General features: G+C 41.5%; 1 protein-coding gene across 11 annotated transcripts in view; it reads left to right on the top strand.

Moving 5' to 3' along the window:
- Positions 1-6,120: 6,120 nt before the first annotated feature.
- Positions 6,121-17,227, top strand: part of LOC115203789 (zinc finger MIZ domain-containing protein 2) — a 43,131-nt gene continuing 32,024 nt past the window's right edge. For 6 of the 11 annotated variants that reach the window (XM_029768776.1, XM_029768784.1, XM_029768777.1 and 3 more), the window contains exon 1: positions 6,121-6,633. The gene's annotated coding sequence lies outside the window, so the exon portion shown is untranslated. The remainder of the gene's footprint in view (positions 6,634-17,227) is intronic. The other 5 variants (XM_029768775.1, XM_029768783.1, XM_029768778.1 and 2 more) reach the window with 1 other exon arrangement.

Here is a 17,227-nt window from a genome sequence, read left to right as displayed (position 1 = left end):
ATTTAAAACAGAGGTAGACTTACTCATGTTATTTACATTGGAGCTGATAGTTCAGGGTGAGCTGCATAAAGTGGTCTTCCTACTATTGCACACCGCCTCAGTGCTAACAGTGTAACTCTGGTTTATAGGCTCATGATTACTGCTTACAATAGCTGTAGGATAAACAGATGTATTCGGTGCAATTAGGGGTACATAAATTAAATTACTTACATTGTGTCTGCCAATGCCCCTACATTTGATGCAGCATTATGACGACTCATTGTCACAATGGTAGGGATTAACTGAGCAGGTCTTGGATCATTTATATCTGGAGTATTTCTCATATCTTATCAGGTGTCCTGTGTGAATTTAAGTATGCTCCCTCTAATTCTCTTTCTCTCTCTCTTCTCTCGGAGGACCTGAGCCCTAGGACCATGCTTCAGGACTACCTGACCTGATTATTCCTTGCTGTCCCCAGTCCACCTGGCTATGCTGCTGCTCCAGTTTCAACTGTTCTGCCTGCGGCTATGGAACCCTGACCTGTTCACTATACGTGCTACCTTGTAGCTCTGACCTGACATCATGAGGGCAGCTCTGTTCAGCTATGCTTAACAGCACCTCTCATCTATTGTTCTCCTCAGTCCTCACCGCCCTCTGTCTCTATTTATCTCTCCCTCTCCACACCCCTTCCTGTCGTTCCCTCATGACCCCCCTCTCTGTCGTTCCCTGTCCACCGCACTGTCTCCCTCTATTTCTCCACCCCCCCTCTGCCTCTCCACCCCCTTCTCTCTCCATCACCTCTCTTTCTACACCACTCTGCCCTCTCTCTCCCGCTACAACGCTCCTCCCCCCTCTCTCTCCTGATATGTGATTGCCTTAGGGTGGAACATGATGGAACATACCAACCGCACTAGACCGCACTAGACCAAAGGAAGAGGGAAGGCACAGAAAGGAAGGAAAGCCGTTTTGTTTCCATCTTGACACACTTTAAAGCCTGTGTTCTCTACTACAGCAGTGTTTCTCAATGTAATCGTCAGGAAATCCCAGTCATTTCACATAACCGTTAACTTCCACCACTAGCACACCTGATTCAGCTAATGTATGGCTCGCTGATTAGCTCATTCACTGAATCAGTCTATGGAATTAAACAGTTATGGGTTTGCGGTCCCTGAGGACAAGTTTGTTGAGAAACAATGATATACAGTTGAAGTCGGAAGTTTACATACACAGGTTGGAGTCATTTAAACTCGTTTTTCAACCACTCCACAAATTTCTTGTTAACACACTATAGTTTTGGCAAGTCGGTTAGGACATCTACTTTGTGCATGACACAAGTCATTTTTCCAACAATTGTTTACAGACAGATTATTTCACTTATAATCCACCGTTTACATACACTAAATTGATTGTGCTTTTAAACAGCTTGGAAAATTCGAGAAAATTATGTCATGGCTTTAGAAGCTTCTGATAGGCTAATTGACATCATTTGAGTTAATTGGAGGTGTACCTGTGGATGTATTTCAAGGCCTACCTTCAAACTCAGTGCCTTTTTGCTTGACATCATGGGAAAATCAAAATAAATCAGCAAAGACCTCAGAAAATAATTGAAGATCTCCACAAGTCTGGTTCTTCCGTGGGAGCAAATTCCAAATGCCTGAAGGTACCACATTCATCTATACCAACAATAGTACGCAGATGTCATACCACTCAGGAAGGAGACGTGTTCTGTCTCCTAGAGATGAACGCACTTTGGTGCGAAAAGTGCAAACCAATCCCAGAACAACAGCAAAGGACCTTGTGAAGATGCTGGAGGAAACAGGTACAAAAGTATCTATATCCACAGTAAAACGAGTCCTATATCGACATAACCTGAAAGGCCGCTCAGCAAGGAAGAAGCCACTGCTCCAAAACCACCATAAAAAGCCAGACTACAGTTTGCAACTGCACATGGGGACAAAGACCGTACTTTTTGGAGAAATGTCCTCTGGTCTGATGAAACAAAAATAGAACTGTTTGGTCATAATGACCATCGTTATGTTTGGAGGAAAAAGGGGGATGCTTGCAAGCCGAAGAACACTATCCCAACCGTGAAGCACAGGGGGGGCAGCATCATGTTGTGGGGGTGCTTTGCTGCAGGAGGGACTGGTGCACTTCACAAAATAGATGGCATCATGAGGAACGAAAATGATGTGGATATATTGAAGGGACATCTCAAGACATCAGTCAGGAAGTTAAAGCTTTGTCGCAAATTAGTCTTCCAAATGGACAATGACCCCAAGCATACTTCCAAAGTTGTGGCTAAATGGCTTAAAAGGACAACAAAGTCGAGGTATTGGAGTGGCCATCACAAAGCCCTGACCTCAATCCCATAGAAAATTTGTGGGCACAACTCAAAAAGCGTGTACGAGCAAGGAGGCCTACAAACCTGACTCAGTTACACCAGCTCTGTCAGGAGGAATGGGCCAAAATTCACCCAACGCAGTGGGAAGCTTGTGGAAGGCTTCCCGTAACGTTTGACCCAAGTTAAACGATTTAAAGGCAATGCTACCAATTACTAATTGAGTGTATGTAAACTTCTGACCTACTAAGTAATGTGATGAAAGAAATAAAAGCTGAAATAAATCATTCTCTCCACTATTATTCAGACATTTCACATTCTTAAAATAAAGTGGTGATCCTAACTGACCTAAGACGTGGAATTTTTACTAGGACTAAATGTCAGGGATTGTGAAAAACTGAGTTTAAATGTATTTGGCTAAGGTGTATGTAAACTTCCGATTTCAACTGTACAGTACACACTCCCAATGCCAAATCTCTCTCTGTCACACACACTTTATTCCACATGGTGTTACCCATCTCCACCTTTCTCAATCTGCAGTGGTACGAGCTGATCCTCTTAGCCTGGGTCATGTTCAGTAAGTATAAAATGGGAGAAAGTGTTTTGAAGCACAGAGTAAAACTGAATATGTCCAATAAGAGCACGTTTGGGTTTTTCGGTTGCAAGACGTGGTGCTAGTGTCATACTGAACACAACTCAGGTAAAGTGTCTGTATGGCTGAGAACTACCTGCTAGACACTGCTAGACAGATACTTAGCCCCTATGAGACACATACAGTATAGTACATGTAAGGGACATTCCCAGAATACATGAGAACAGGCAGAGTAATGGGATCACACCTGAGAGGGTTAAAACTGACAGGCATAGCGCCCTCTCCCTCTTTCTGTGCCGGCCCATCTCTCTACCCTTCTCTCGCACTCCTCCCCCTGTTCTCCTACAGCAGGGGGCAGGTGTGTGACTTTGTCCTTTCATGACCCCTCTTTCCTGTAATAAATTGACACACCAATCTATCAAATAGCAAATGAATAACCCACCACTGATGCTTGGTGTCCAGGAGAACGTTTTCACTGCTGATTTTATTGAGGGAAACAAATTAAGGCCACAGTTTACTAAATAAGTCAGTTTATAATTCCTTTTCGGAGCAGAGGGTGCAACGCGTCAAATAGAAATGTAATGCATAGGACAGATATGCCTCACTTACTCTGTGTTGCCCGTCCAACATTTCCTCATCTCCCATTCCTTCTGATATGACTATCCCCAATGCGGTTCCCTATTTTTCCCCTGCCCCGCTACAAAGTTTCTCCCTGCAGGCGGTCACTGAGTCCGAGGTGCTAAAAGAGCTCCTTAAACTTGACCCCAAAAAAACATCTGTGTCAGATGGTTTAGACCCTTTCTTATTTAAGGTTGCTGCCCCTATCATTGCCATCATCTGACCTTTTTAACCTGTCTCTCCTCACTGAGGAAGTTCCCATTGCTTGGAAGGCAGCCATGGTGCGTCCTTTATTTAAACGGGGAGATTAAGCTGATCCTGTTATAGGCCGATTTCCATTTTTGCCCTGTTTATCAAAAGTGTTGGAAAAACGTGTCAATAATCAACTGACTGGCTTTCTTGATGTCTATAGTATTCTCTCGGGTATGCAATCTGGTTTCTGCTCAGGTTATGGATGTCACTGAAACCTTAAAAGGTCCTAAATGATGTCACCATTGCCCTTGATTCTAAGCAATGTTGTGCTGCTATTTTTATTGACTTGACCAAAGCTTTTGATACGGTAGACCATTCCATTCTTGTGGGCCGGGCTAAGGAGTATTGTTGTCTCTGAGGGGCCTTTGGCCTGGTTTGCTAACTACCTCTCTCAAAGAGTGCAGTGTATAAAGTCAGAACATCTGCTGTCCTAGCCATTGCATGTCAGCAAGGGAGTACCTCAAGGCTCGATCCTAGGTCCCACACTCTTCTCAATTTACATCAACAACATAGCTCAAGCAGTAGGACTCTATCTCATCCATTTATATGCAGATGATACAGTCTTATACTCAGTTGGCCCCTCCCCAGATTTTGTGTTAAACACTGTCCAACAAGCTTTCTCTGCCCTTAACCTTGTTCTAAACACCTCCAAAACAAAGGTCATGTGGTTTTGTAAGAAGAATGCCCCTCTCCCCACTGGTGTGATTACTTCCTGTGAGGGTTTAGAGCTCGAGGTAGTCACCTCATACAAGTACTTGGGAGTATGGCTAGATGGTACACTGTCCTTCTCTCAGCACATATCAAAGCTGCAGGCTAAGGTTAAATCTAGACTTGGTTTCCTCTATGGTAATCACTCCTCTTTCACCCCAGCTGCCAAACTACTCTGATTCAGATGACAATCCGTTCAATGCTAGATTACGGAGACATAATTAAGAGATCGGCAGGTAAGGGTTCTTTCGAGCAGCTAGATGTTCTTTACCATTCAGCCATCAGATTTGCCACCAATGCTTCTTATAGGACACATCACTGCACTCTATTCTCCCCTGTAAACTGATCATCTCTGTATTTCCTGTTGCAAGACTCACTGGTTGATGCTTATTTATAAAAGCCTCTTAGGCCTCACTCCCCCCTATCTGAGATACCTACTGCATCCCTCATCCTCCACATACAACACCCGTTCTGCCAGTCACATTCTGTTAAAGGTCCCCAAAGCAGACACATCCCTGGGTTGCTCCTCTTTTCAGTTTGCTGCAGCTAGCAACTGGAACAAGTTGCAAAAAACCCTGTTTTATCGCCATCTCTTCATTCAAAGACTCAATCATAGACACCCTTACTGACAGTTGTGGCTGCTTCGCGGGATGTATTGTTCTCTACCTTCTTGCCCCTTGTGCTGTTGTCTGTGCCCAATAATGTTTGTACCATGTTTTGTGCTGCTACCATGTTGTGTTTCTACCATGTTGCTGCCATGTTGTGTTGCTACCATGCTGTGTTTTCATATGTTGCTACCATGCTATGTTGTCGTTTTAGGTGTCTCTTTATGTAGTGTTGTAGTGTCTCTCTTGTCGTGGTGTGTGTTTTGTCCTATATTTTTATTTAACTGTTTATTTTTAATCATAGTCCCTGTCCCCGCAGGAGGCCTTTTGCCTTCTGGTAGGCTGTCATTGTAAATACAATGACAGCAAATACAAATAAATGTGTTCTTAACTTACTTGCCTAGTTAAATAAATAAACTCTCTCTTTATAGGGCTATATTCAATAGAGCAGGGCCTACATTTATACCTGCAACCTTTAAATTGTTTCCTCTGAATAGAGCCTGCCAGCTTGTACTTCTAAAACCCAGAAATGAGTTACCTTTGCCATCCCCATGGGGGAAATTAATGGGGGGAAAAAAATGGGTTTTGGGATAAACGCTGAAATTTTGTTCTATGATATAATCAGTCAGTTAACATGACCTTGATGAATATTATGAGAATTCACAAAAAAATAGCTGATGGAGATTATCCCATAGAAGAAATCGTATAAAATCTCATAAACCTGTGTTTACCACAGACCTTATTTTCAGAGTTTATTCAAAAACCCTTCAAAAACGCCATTAATTTCACCATATTCTTTGTCAACAAACCATGGCGGAGGTAGTGCCTACAAAAAGACTCCATGACTATTTCTCTCTATAATAAGCATACCATTAGATTATTCTGAAATAGGTATAATATACGATAGGCCAAAACAAAACGTAATCGCCAGGGGGAATCGAATTAACGATCGTTACAGAAACGACGTCACCGTGGAGGCAGGGGTGACATCTCTGTCGATGACTCCTGTAATGATCAGCTACTCTGGTCTAGGGGCGAGAAGTCAGCCGGGAGCGAGCCTTGTGGAGGGTGTGTGAAAAATGCCTTTCTCCCGTCAGAGAAACAAGACCCGTGATCTCTTGAATATATTATAGCTGGTTGACCATTGTGCAATAGTCAGGGAGGTATGCAATCCAGTTTCTAGGCGAACACGGCCGCTCAGAGCAAGGACCAACTACACAGCGATTCGTCTCAGTTTTGTGCATGGTTACATTCCGAGTAGTGACGATCGGTTCTACGCGGATTAAGTAGTGATACGAATCTTTTTTTTGAGTTGCATTGGAAGACGCTGCCAGCTACAGTTTTGAAAGGGAAACGATTCGCCACAATTGCAGACATGGGAGCTACAACTTGAAGACAGACTAGACAAACTGTTGCGGATACAAGGAAAAATAACGAACATAGCCTAATTTTCTTGTTACCCACCGATATTTATTGGAGCTATCTAGCAGCTGAAGAATACGGAATCAAGTATACAATTCTAACCACGGGTAGAGTCAAAGGTAAGCCCCCAGCATAAAACCAGATGGCTAGGCTAGCATTGTTGAATAGGCTAATTTAGCCACTAGCTTAAGCTATTTGCTAATATATCCCAGCCTAAATATGGAGTCAAAAGGTTGTATAATGTTAGAGCAGTGTGAATTTCGGTTGGTTTTTACAAGCGCTCAGTACACGTTACACATCTACGTTGTTTAGTAATGCCTTGTTAGCTAACGTTACCTACCGTTCATTATTCAAGTTGAGCAACACAAATTAGGAAAAAAACAGTGGTTTATTCGATAAGTTTGTATTAAAAGTATGAATTTCAGGACCGCTGTTGTACAGGACAAACAGGTACAGGTAAGCGTCTTGAAAATTGACAATTTTATAAGTATCGACTGATGGTGACCCAATGTTGCTGCAAATAAATCGATCGACCAATTATCAAAACTCGACTCCGCCTCGATATGAGAGAACGGAGTTGAGCGTTCCTCAGCTAACAAGGCATACGCTAATTTAGCTACATAGTAGCTAGCCTAATTCCGCTGTTGAGTCCGTTTATCGCATGGGGAAACCATAAATGACAGGAAGATAGAGGCTGGTTGTAGGCCTAAACAAACCGTGTTGCAACACCTCTGGGCAGCCTCCTGATAAAGGAATTGCAAGGTGAAACAAAATGTCTTCCATTGTTACTTCAAGCCGAGCAGCACGTTTAACATGGTGGCTACAATGTAGCACTGACTGCTTTGGAATTCTCTGACATCTGTAACGTTAAGCGATGTACGATTTCAGTAGAAACACGTCTGTGCGTTAGCTACGTTGTATCTGTGCAAAGTATAATACCCCTGCAACAGTAGGCGAGGCTATGGTCGATGTTTTTCAGGTGTGTGTGTGGATTGGGTTGAATGTTTTCGTATTAGGCTACAACAAATAAACTGTCAGTTGTGTATCTAGTGATCCATCTCTTGTCATGATGAGATCTGAGATGCTAAGTAGCCTAGCGCCCAAAAGCTTCACCCATCATGAGAATAGTAGTAATTTAGCTCCTTTAAAAACACCAATTTAACGCAGTCAAAGAATATTATTAATGAGGAATTTGTAAATGGCGGTGTTTGCACACTTATACCCAGACCTACAAGTATAACGATACACCAATAACAACACTCGGGAAATTGTTTAAAATCAGTTGTATCCTGTGGACCAGGGGATCTTCCTACTTGTAGAGTTGAAAACAGACTAAATTGGAGTGAGTCAGACAAGACAACCATCTGAATGACTTGTCAGCACCATCCCAGGGACCAGTGCTGGTTCAGAGACTGAGGGGTTGAGCGATGTTGCACCAGGTGATTTGGGGTCCAGCTGCAGCTAGGTGAGGCAGCTGGCTGGCAGAGGTTAAAGGTGAGACTAGGTGAGAACAAATGGCATATGGGTGCCTATTGGCTGACCTGCTAGATGGAGTTCAACCCGGAGGTGGATGAGATTAGGCATATTCCATATACACACATTCTGTACAGGGCTGTGTGGAATATTAGATCTTTACAATGCCTGGATAAGTGTTGAACTCAGGAACCACGTCAATATGATACAATGATTTTGTAATCTGTAGTCCTGTGCTGAATTTATGTATCTGAAATGCACTGTATACCTTTCTGCTCAATGCTAGACTGAAATAAGTGCATGCTCATGGGTGCTGACACTGTTTATATTTAGGTGCAGGAACTCCAGAATACCTTTGAGATAATATTATAATATTATAACCAAAAATGGGCAAGTGCCTTTCAGACCTTAAAGGTGCTACACATAACATTTTTTGAAGAATCTTTGCTTGTATTATGGACATTTTCTGAAATTGCATCTGCCGCTAATAGTGGAATGGTAGTGTTTCACAGTATTACTTACCAGCCAGTGTTGTGATTGGCTGTGATATTTGCCTATTGATTTCTCCCATCGGAGTGGCATCTTATCAAAATGGGAAAGCTGTTCTGACTTTGGCTGTGTTTATCTAGTGGAAATTGTCATTTTCCTGGTTGCAAAAATTCTACACTGTTCGCTCAATTTCAGTTTATGTGAGAAACAAGCAGTATGATTCCCTACACCATTCACTATCTAAATTGCTGTGAAATATCTTTTTAATAACAAAAAATATTGTTTTTTTGAAGCTGCTGGACCAAAACGAAAGTTACTTATAGTTTTTGGATCACCAGTTTCAAACAGCTGTAAAAATATGTTTTGTTACGTTACAGCCGTGTTCTAAAATGGATTAAATGAAATATGTTCCTCATGAATCGACACACAATACCCCATAACGACAAAGCAAAATCAGGTTTTTATATTGTTTTGCAAATGTATTAAAAATAAACAGAAATGCCTTATTTGCATAAGTATTCAGACCCTTTATGAGACTTGAAATTCAGCTCCGGTGCATTCTTTTTTTCATTGATCATCCTTGAGATGTTTTTACAACTTGATTGGAGTCCAGCTGTGGTAAATTCAATTGACTGGACATGATTTGGAAGGTGTGTGCCTGACAGGATTGTGTCGAGGCACAGATCTGGGGAAGGGTACCAAAGCATTTCTGCAGCATTGAAGGTCCCCAAAAATACAGTGGCCTCCATGATTCTTAAGTGGAAGATGTTTGGAACCACCAAGACTCTTCCTAGAGCTGGCCAACTGGCCAAACTGAGCAATCGGCGGAGAAGGGCCTTGGTCAGGGAGATGACCAAGAAGATGATGGTCTCTCTGACAGAGTTCCTTTGTGGAGATGTTTGTTGTCCATGATTGTTGTCCATGAGGACAACAATCTCTGCAGCACTCCACCAATTAGGCCTTTATGGCAGAGTGGCCAGACGGAAGCCACTCCTGAAGTAAAAGGTACATTACAGCCTGCTTGAAGTTTGCCAAAAGACTCTCAGACCATGAGAAACAAGATTTTCTGGCCTGATGAAACCAAGATTGAACTCTTTGGCCTGAATGCCAAGCGTCACATCTGGAGGAAACCTGGTACCATCCCTATGGTGAAGCGTGGTGGCAGCATCATGCTGTGGGGATGTTTTTCAGTGGCAGGGACTGGGAGACTAGTCAGGATCAAGGGAAAGATGTACAGAGAGCTGTTTGATGAAAACCTGCTCCAGAGCGCTCAGGACCTCAGACTGGGGGCGACGGTTCACCTTCCAACAGAACAACGACCCTAAGTACACAGCCAAGACAACGCAGGAGTGGCTTCGGGACAAGTCTCTGAATGGCCCAGCTAGATCCCGGACTTGAACCCGATCAAACATCTCTGGAGAGACCTGAAAATGGCTGTGCAGCGATGCTCCCCATCCAACCTGACAGAGCTTGAGAGGATCTGCAGAGAACGATGGGAGAAACTCCCCAAAAACAGGTGTGCCAAGCTTGTAGCGTCATACCCAAGAAGACTCAAAGCTGTAATCGCTGCTAAATGTGCTTCAACAAAGTACTGAGTAAAGGGTCTGAATACTTATGTAAATGTGATTTCTATTTTTATTTTCAATAAAATGTGCAAACATTTCTAAACCTCTTTTTGCTTTGTCATTATGGGGTATTGTGTATAGATTGAGGGGGGATAATTTTCATAAATTTTAGAATAAGGCTTTAACGTGACAAAGTGAGAAAAGTCAAGGGGTTTGAACACTTTCCAGATGCGTTTTGTGTGTGTGTGTACATAGTACTAGTCAACAGTTTGGACACCTACTCATTCAAGGGTATGTCTTGAGCTGTTTTGGGATGAGTTGGACTGCACAGTGAAAGAGTGTGCAAAGCTGTCATCAAGGCAAAGGGTGGCTACTTTGAAGAATCTTATATAAAATACATTGACTTTTTGGTTACTACATAATTCCAAATGTGTCATTTAAGAGTGTTTGATGTAATCACTATTCTACCATGTAGAAAATAGTAAAAATAAAGAAATACCCTTAAATGAGTAGGTGTTCTAAAACTTTTGACTGGTAGTGTTTTGTTTTTTCTCCTCCATATTTCCCCCTAATGTTATTAGCCTACCTCTTTTGCCCTCTAGTTTTGCTTCATTATTTCCTCGCTTTCAACATTGGTGAAGATAATCTCATGACATGCTTGAATAATATAGGACTTGAATTAGATGCAGAAGGCTTTCACTTCATGAAGATTGAATGGTTTTGGGTCTGAATAAATAACTCCTATGGCCTACCGCCATTGCGCGTTTGCTCTTCTTTCAGATGACCCGTGAATTCTGTTGGCTGCTGTATTTAGCAAAACAAGGGCTTGTGTCCCTCTTCAAATAGTCTTTTGGTATAAGAAATGCAAAGAAAATAATCTCCAGCAAGCTATTCTCGTGTAGCTTTTCCTACATGAGACTAAAAGCTAAGGAGAGGCAAGCAGAGCACAGTTGCATCCGTGTGGCGCAAGAGACCGAGGCTTATTATGTATAACCCATAGTTCATTGGCTAAATATAAGGCTAGTACTGCATTGAATTTATTACTTGAAAGAGGCCAGGACATCTTTTTTATATATGACCGTGCCAATCAATCTTGAAGAGGATGATCTATTTAGGATGCAATTTGAATGGCATTGATGGAGAGTGCACGGTAGTGCACTGATTTAAAGCAACAATATTTAAGTGATAGGCTGTTAAAACTCTGCAGCTGCAATAAATAAAGCAATTTACAATACAAAAATAAGGTGACCCCTGAAAGCCAGATATAGATGTGTAAAGACGTGCATTCGGTCTTTATATTATTGTCATGTCTTTGGCATCATTAAAGTGAAGACTTATTTTATCAAATCAGTTCTCTGTAATCATTATTACGTGATGAAACTAATCATGTAAATGTAATTAACCAGGAAGTCGGGGCACCAAGGAAAATCTTCAGATTACAAAGTTATAATTTTCCTAATATAACTTTTCAGATATTTTAATATCTGACCAATTAGTCTTCTAATTAATAAATCATTCTTTACCTCACGTTAGTCTCATTCCAAATGTCGAAAGTTGTTGGTTATCTGCACGAACCAAGTCTTTGCTATGAATCATCCATACATCAATTGTCTTAATCATTTATTTACTAACTGAATAATCACAGAAATGCATAAACAAACACCAATATATATGGTTACAAGGAAATAAGGGAAGTGGGTGTGGACTGAGGACAGGAAAGACAAGTCACTACACAGCTGATAATTATAATAATTGAAATGCTAATCCTTTGCACGTGAACGCTCACTCATTCGGGAATAATTACAATCAATATATATTTAAGCTCAGTGTATCATCGTGATCTCTGTTGGAATTGTCCGTCTTTCTGTTGGAAAGTTAATTCGCCCCTCTTCCACGAAGTCTTTGGTTAGAATGGATACTTCAGAGTAACATTCAGCAATGTTCTTATAGAATAGATGTTTTGTCGGTCTTCGCATTCAGTTGACATAAATTTTAGCTGCAGACCTAGTAATTAGTATCGAAGATTTGCTCTTATTCTGTCGGTATCGATAGTCTGAGTTTAACCATTTCCACCAGTGTAGCCAATGCTCCACGTGGTTTGGTTAGGATTTCAACAACCGAGGAATGCATGGTCTCTACTCAAACCTTAGCCATCTCGGTAATCGAGGTGCGCATGTTCTGCCGATGATTTCTCTATGTGGGTTTTTTATTCGGAACAGCTGAAAAGGCTGTCCCATGACGCCAGATCAATGTCTGTGCTCATGGGGTGGGCCAATGACTTAGTTACATTTTAAAGGGAATTGGGTTCTCTTTCATTAAACAGTTTAAAATCCCATTACATAATTTCACAAATAGTTTCATCTTTACTCATTCATTTTATACAATAATGAGGTCACAAACATTAGACAAAATGGACCGGTCGTAGCTGGATTCTCCACCGACCGTTTACACATTCTCCAAAACATGGATATTGTTCAGTTCTCAAGTTCTGTGAAGTAGAAGTTCCTTTGTTCTACTGTGAACCCTCGCTCTATACTGCATGGCCGGGGGTGGAAGAGAGTCTCCTCCAGGAATTTACGACCTGAGATAACAGAGCCTGGGTGTAGGGGGAAGAGAGGGGTGGTGAGAGAGGGATGGTGCTTGCTACATCCAAAGAGGGCCATGTCATGACAGTAGCATAGGCCTAACTGTCACAAAGTTACCATGATGAGATGATGGGTCTACATGTATTGTGAACTGCGCTCCATACTGAGAAGGGCTGTCTGTCCCCACCCTGAGCGTTGATGATTCATCACGTAGAGAGAAGGCAGAAGAAAAGCTACATTTAAACATTGCATACAATAACAGTTTGACCTCAGGCTTTTCACATTTATTCTGTTATTTATCACGGGAAAGGGAGTGGTTTTGGGTGGTAAATCTTGCTAACCAGGTTCCTGACATTGTGTGTATCAGTGTTCTGAGGTCATTTCTGATTGCCTTTCCACCGGCTGCATACCCTTAGATGCGTAATGACACTATTAAGATACCCAATTTAAATTGTCCCAACGAGTGAATGAATTGTGTATGGAGGACTTACTGCTGCTAGTAGCTCTACTCACACTGAGTGACAGACAGGATATTATAGATATTCAAACTGTGTGTGTGTGTGCGGCTCAGTCAGTGAGTCAGAAATGTGGGTGGGACTCCCTCTGACACACGTAGCTGTTCTGTCTCCATGCAAAACCCCCTCGTAAAGCAGTGACGCAGATGACGGAGGCACACGTTGTCTATGTAAGAGGGAAAACAAGAGGCAGTGGTTGGACAGTCAGGTGGTGTTTTGGTCTGGGAGAGATGGTAGTGCGAGGAGAGGGGGAAGGAGAGGGAACAGTGTGTTCTGTTCATCACAGCGCTGGAACAGTCTGAGCTGCTATTCCCTCACAAGCGCACACTGACACAAGGTTGACGGGGGGCAATTCCACGGTAACGGAATTGCTCTGACTTCTGATTTTTCACTTAAAATGTGTACCAAGCAAACATTGATTTAAAAGTTTAACAAACCTGCATAGAGTTGTATAAGTACACTTTTTAACAATTTTTAAATTAAAAATGTTACATTTACTGGAATTTCGGTCAAATACATTTTGTGTTCACGTAAAAAGAAAAGGTAACACCTTCAATAATTCGTAGCAGATATTTAACGGTTAAGTTTTAATGATGTCTGCAGAAAGAATGGGGTGTCGGCTATGACATGACACATTGACTCTCTCTTGATCTACAGTAATGGAATTTCATCATGGGTCCCTGATCTGTACGACACAAATACATAATGATATGAATGTAATTCTCTTCATGGTGATGTATCCTAAATATGTATCCTATATTTCTACACAAGGTAGAAATATGCAATATCTTCCTTAAAATATTTGGGTGTTATACTACAAACTGGCTATTATTTTTAATGAGATCTGCCCCCAAACAAGACGCAATTTGGTTGGTCCGGACCAAATCTGAACCAATCATAGATGTCTGTTTCACAAATTTGGACATCAAAGTGCAGTACAGCATAACACAATACTGAACAGTAGCGTACAGTAACGTATAGTTTAGGGCTGACCCCATTTAGTCGATTGTTTGGTCGTTAGGCTGTTGGTTGACTGAGAATTTCTTTAGTCACAGCAGTTGCAAAAAAATTGTTTTATGCCACATGTCTCGATTGACACCTGTCTCAGTGGACTAATCCATTGCGGAGGCCGAAGGGATGGCACACCAGTATCACCAGTAGTACATTTACCGTGAATTCCCACTTGTAATCTACAATGTTTGTTTGATTACCATACTTTCTGTTAACCTCTGGGCCAGTGGGACACTTGCGTCCCACCTACTCAACAGCCGTGGCGCATTATTCAAATACCTTAGAAATGCTATTACTTCAATTTTTCAAACATATGACTATTTTACAGCATTTTAAAGACAAGATTCTCGTTAATCTAACTACACTGTCCGATTTCAAAAAGGCTTTACAACGAAAGCAAAACATTAGATTATGTCAGCAGAGTACCCAGCCAGAAATAATCAGACACCCATTTTTCAAGCTAGCATATCATGTCACATAAACCCAAACCATAGCTAAATGCAGCACTAACCTTTTATGATCTTCATCAGATGACACACCTAGGACATTATGTTATACAATACATGCATGTCTGTTCAATCAAGTTCATATTTATATCAAAAACCAGCTTTTTACATTAGCATGTGACGTTCAGAACTAGCATTCCCACCGAACACTTCCGGTGATTTTACTAAATTACTCACGATAAACGTTCACAAAAAGCATAACAATTATTTTAAGAATTATAGATACAGAACTCCTCTATGCACTCGATATGTCCGATTTTAAAATAGCTTTTCGGATGAAGCACATTTTGCAATAATCTAAGTACATAGCCCAGCCATCACGGGCTAGCTATTTAGACACCCAACCAGTTTAGCCTTCACCAAAATCACATTTCCTATAAGAAAAATGTTCTTACCTTGCTTGTTCTTCATCAGAATGCAGTCCCAGGACTTCTACTTAAATAACAAATGTAGGTTTGGTCCCAAATAATCCATCGTTATGTTCCATCAAGACGTTTTGTTCGTGCGTTCTAGACACTATCCCAACGCTAAATCTCGGCCACGAGCATGACGCAGAATGTGACAAAAAATTTCTAAATATTCCATTACCGTACTTCGAAGCATGTCAACCGCTGTTTAAAACCAATTTTTATACAATTTATCTCGTAGAAAAGCGATAATATTCCGACTGGGAATCTGCCTGTCTGTATACTGAGGGAAAAACCGAAAGCCGGGGGCGGGGCGGGTCGCGAGCGTAAGGCTTAGTCCACTGAGTGACCACTTAGCTTTTGCTCTCCTTTGTTTCAGCCAGGGCTTTGAATTACGTCATTCCTGTTTTTCCCGGGCTCTGAGACTCCATTGGAGACGTGTGAAGTGTCACGTAACAGCAGAGATCTTTAGTTTTTGGGAGAGATGTCAAACAAAGAAAATAAAAGGTCTGACAGGGTACTTCCTGAACAGAAGCATCTCAGGTTTTTGCCTGCCATAGGAGTTCTGTTATACTCACAGACACCATTCAAACAGTTTCAGAAACTGTGGAGTGTTTTCTCTCCAAAGCTAATAATTATATGCATATTCTAGTTTCTGGGCAGGACTAATAATCAGATTAAATCGGGTACGTTTTTTATCCAGCCGTGAAAATACTGCCCCCTAGCCATAAGAGGTTAAGAATGAAACGGCTGAACAAATGAACAACGAAACGGCAGAGCAAGTAAGTGAAAGAAATAGGTTTTGATTATATTTTACTGGTTGTGTGTGTGTGCAACCTTTTATTTAACTAGGCAAGTCGGTTAAGAACAAGTTCTTATTTACAATGAAGGCCCCGACGACGCTGGGCCAATTGTGCGCCGCCCTATAGGACTCCCAATCATGTCCGGCTGTGATACAGCCTGGATTCAAACCAGGGACTGTAATGACACCTCTTGCACTGAGATGCAGTGCCTTAGACCTCTGCGCCCCTGTGTGTGCGTTAACCTCTCTGGCGCATGTGGGACGAACTCGTCCCACCTACGTAACAGCCACTGAAATCCAGTGGCGCGATTTTTGAATCGTTAGAAATACTATTACTTAAATTTCTCAAACATATGACTATTTTACAGCTATTTAAAGACAAGAATCTCGTTAATCTAACCCCACTGTCCGATTTCAAAAAGGCTTTACAACGAAAGCAAAACATTAGATTATGTCAGCAGAGTGCCCAGCCAGAAATAATCAGACACCCATTTTTCAAGCTAGCATATCATGTCACATAAACCCAAACCACACCTAAATGCAGCACTAACCTTTTATGATCTTCATCAGATGACACACCTAGGACATTGTGTTATACAATACATGCATGTCTGTTCAATCAAGTTCATATTTATATCAAAAAACAGCTTTTTACATTAGCATGTGACGTTCAGAAAAAGCATAACCCCCGCAAACTTCCGGGGAATTTACTAACAGTTTGCTAAATTACTCACGATAAACGTTCACAAAAAGCATAACAATTATTTTAAGAATTATAGATGCATTACTCCTCTATGCACTCGATATGTCCGATTTTAAAATAGCTTTTCGGATGAAGCACATTTTGCAATAATCTAAGTACATAGCCCGGCATCACAGGGCTAGCTATTTAGACACCCACCCAGGTCAGCCTCCACCAAAATCACATTTCCTATAAGAAAAATGTTCTTACCTTGCTTGTTCTTCGTCAGAATACACTGCCAGGACTTCTACTTCAATAACAAATGTTGGTTTGGTCCCAAATAATCCATCGTTATATCCAAACAGCGACGTTTTGTTTGTGAGTTCTAGACACTATCAGAATGCTGCATCACGGTCTTGCGCATGGCGCATTGGCGTGACAAAAAATTTCTAAATATTCCATTACCGTACTTCGAAGCATGTCAACCGCTGTTTAAAATCAATTTTTATGCCATTTATCTCGTAGAAAAGTGATAATATTCCGACCGGGAATATGCATTGAGCCTAAACAGCCGAATTAAATTTCTCCTCAGGAGCGAATCGTGCACGCGCCTCATTCAAAGGTCCTCTGATCCGCCACTTACCAAAGGCGATAATGTGTTTCAGCCTGAGGCTGCCT

This window comes from Salmo trutta, chromosome 12 (assembly GCF_901001165.1).
Source record: "Salmo trutta chromosome 12, fSalTru1.1, whole genome shotgun sequence".
Lineage (NCBI taxonomy): Eukaryota > Metazoa > Chordata > Actinopteri > Salmoniformes > Salmonidae > Salmo > Salmo trutta.
The sequence above is the reverse complement of the archived record's forward strand: the minus strand, read 5'-3'. Positions and strand labels throughout refer to the sequence as shown.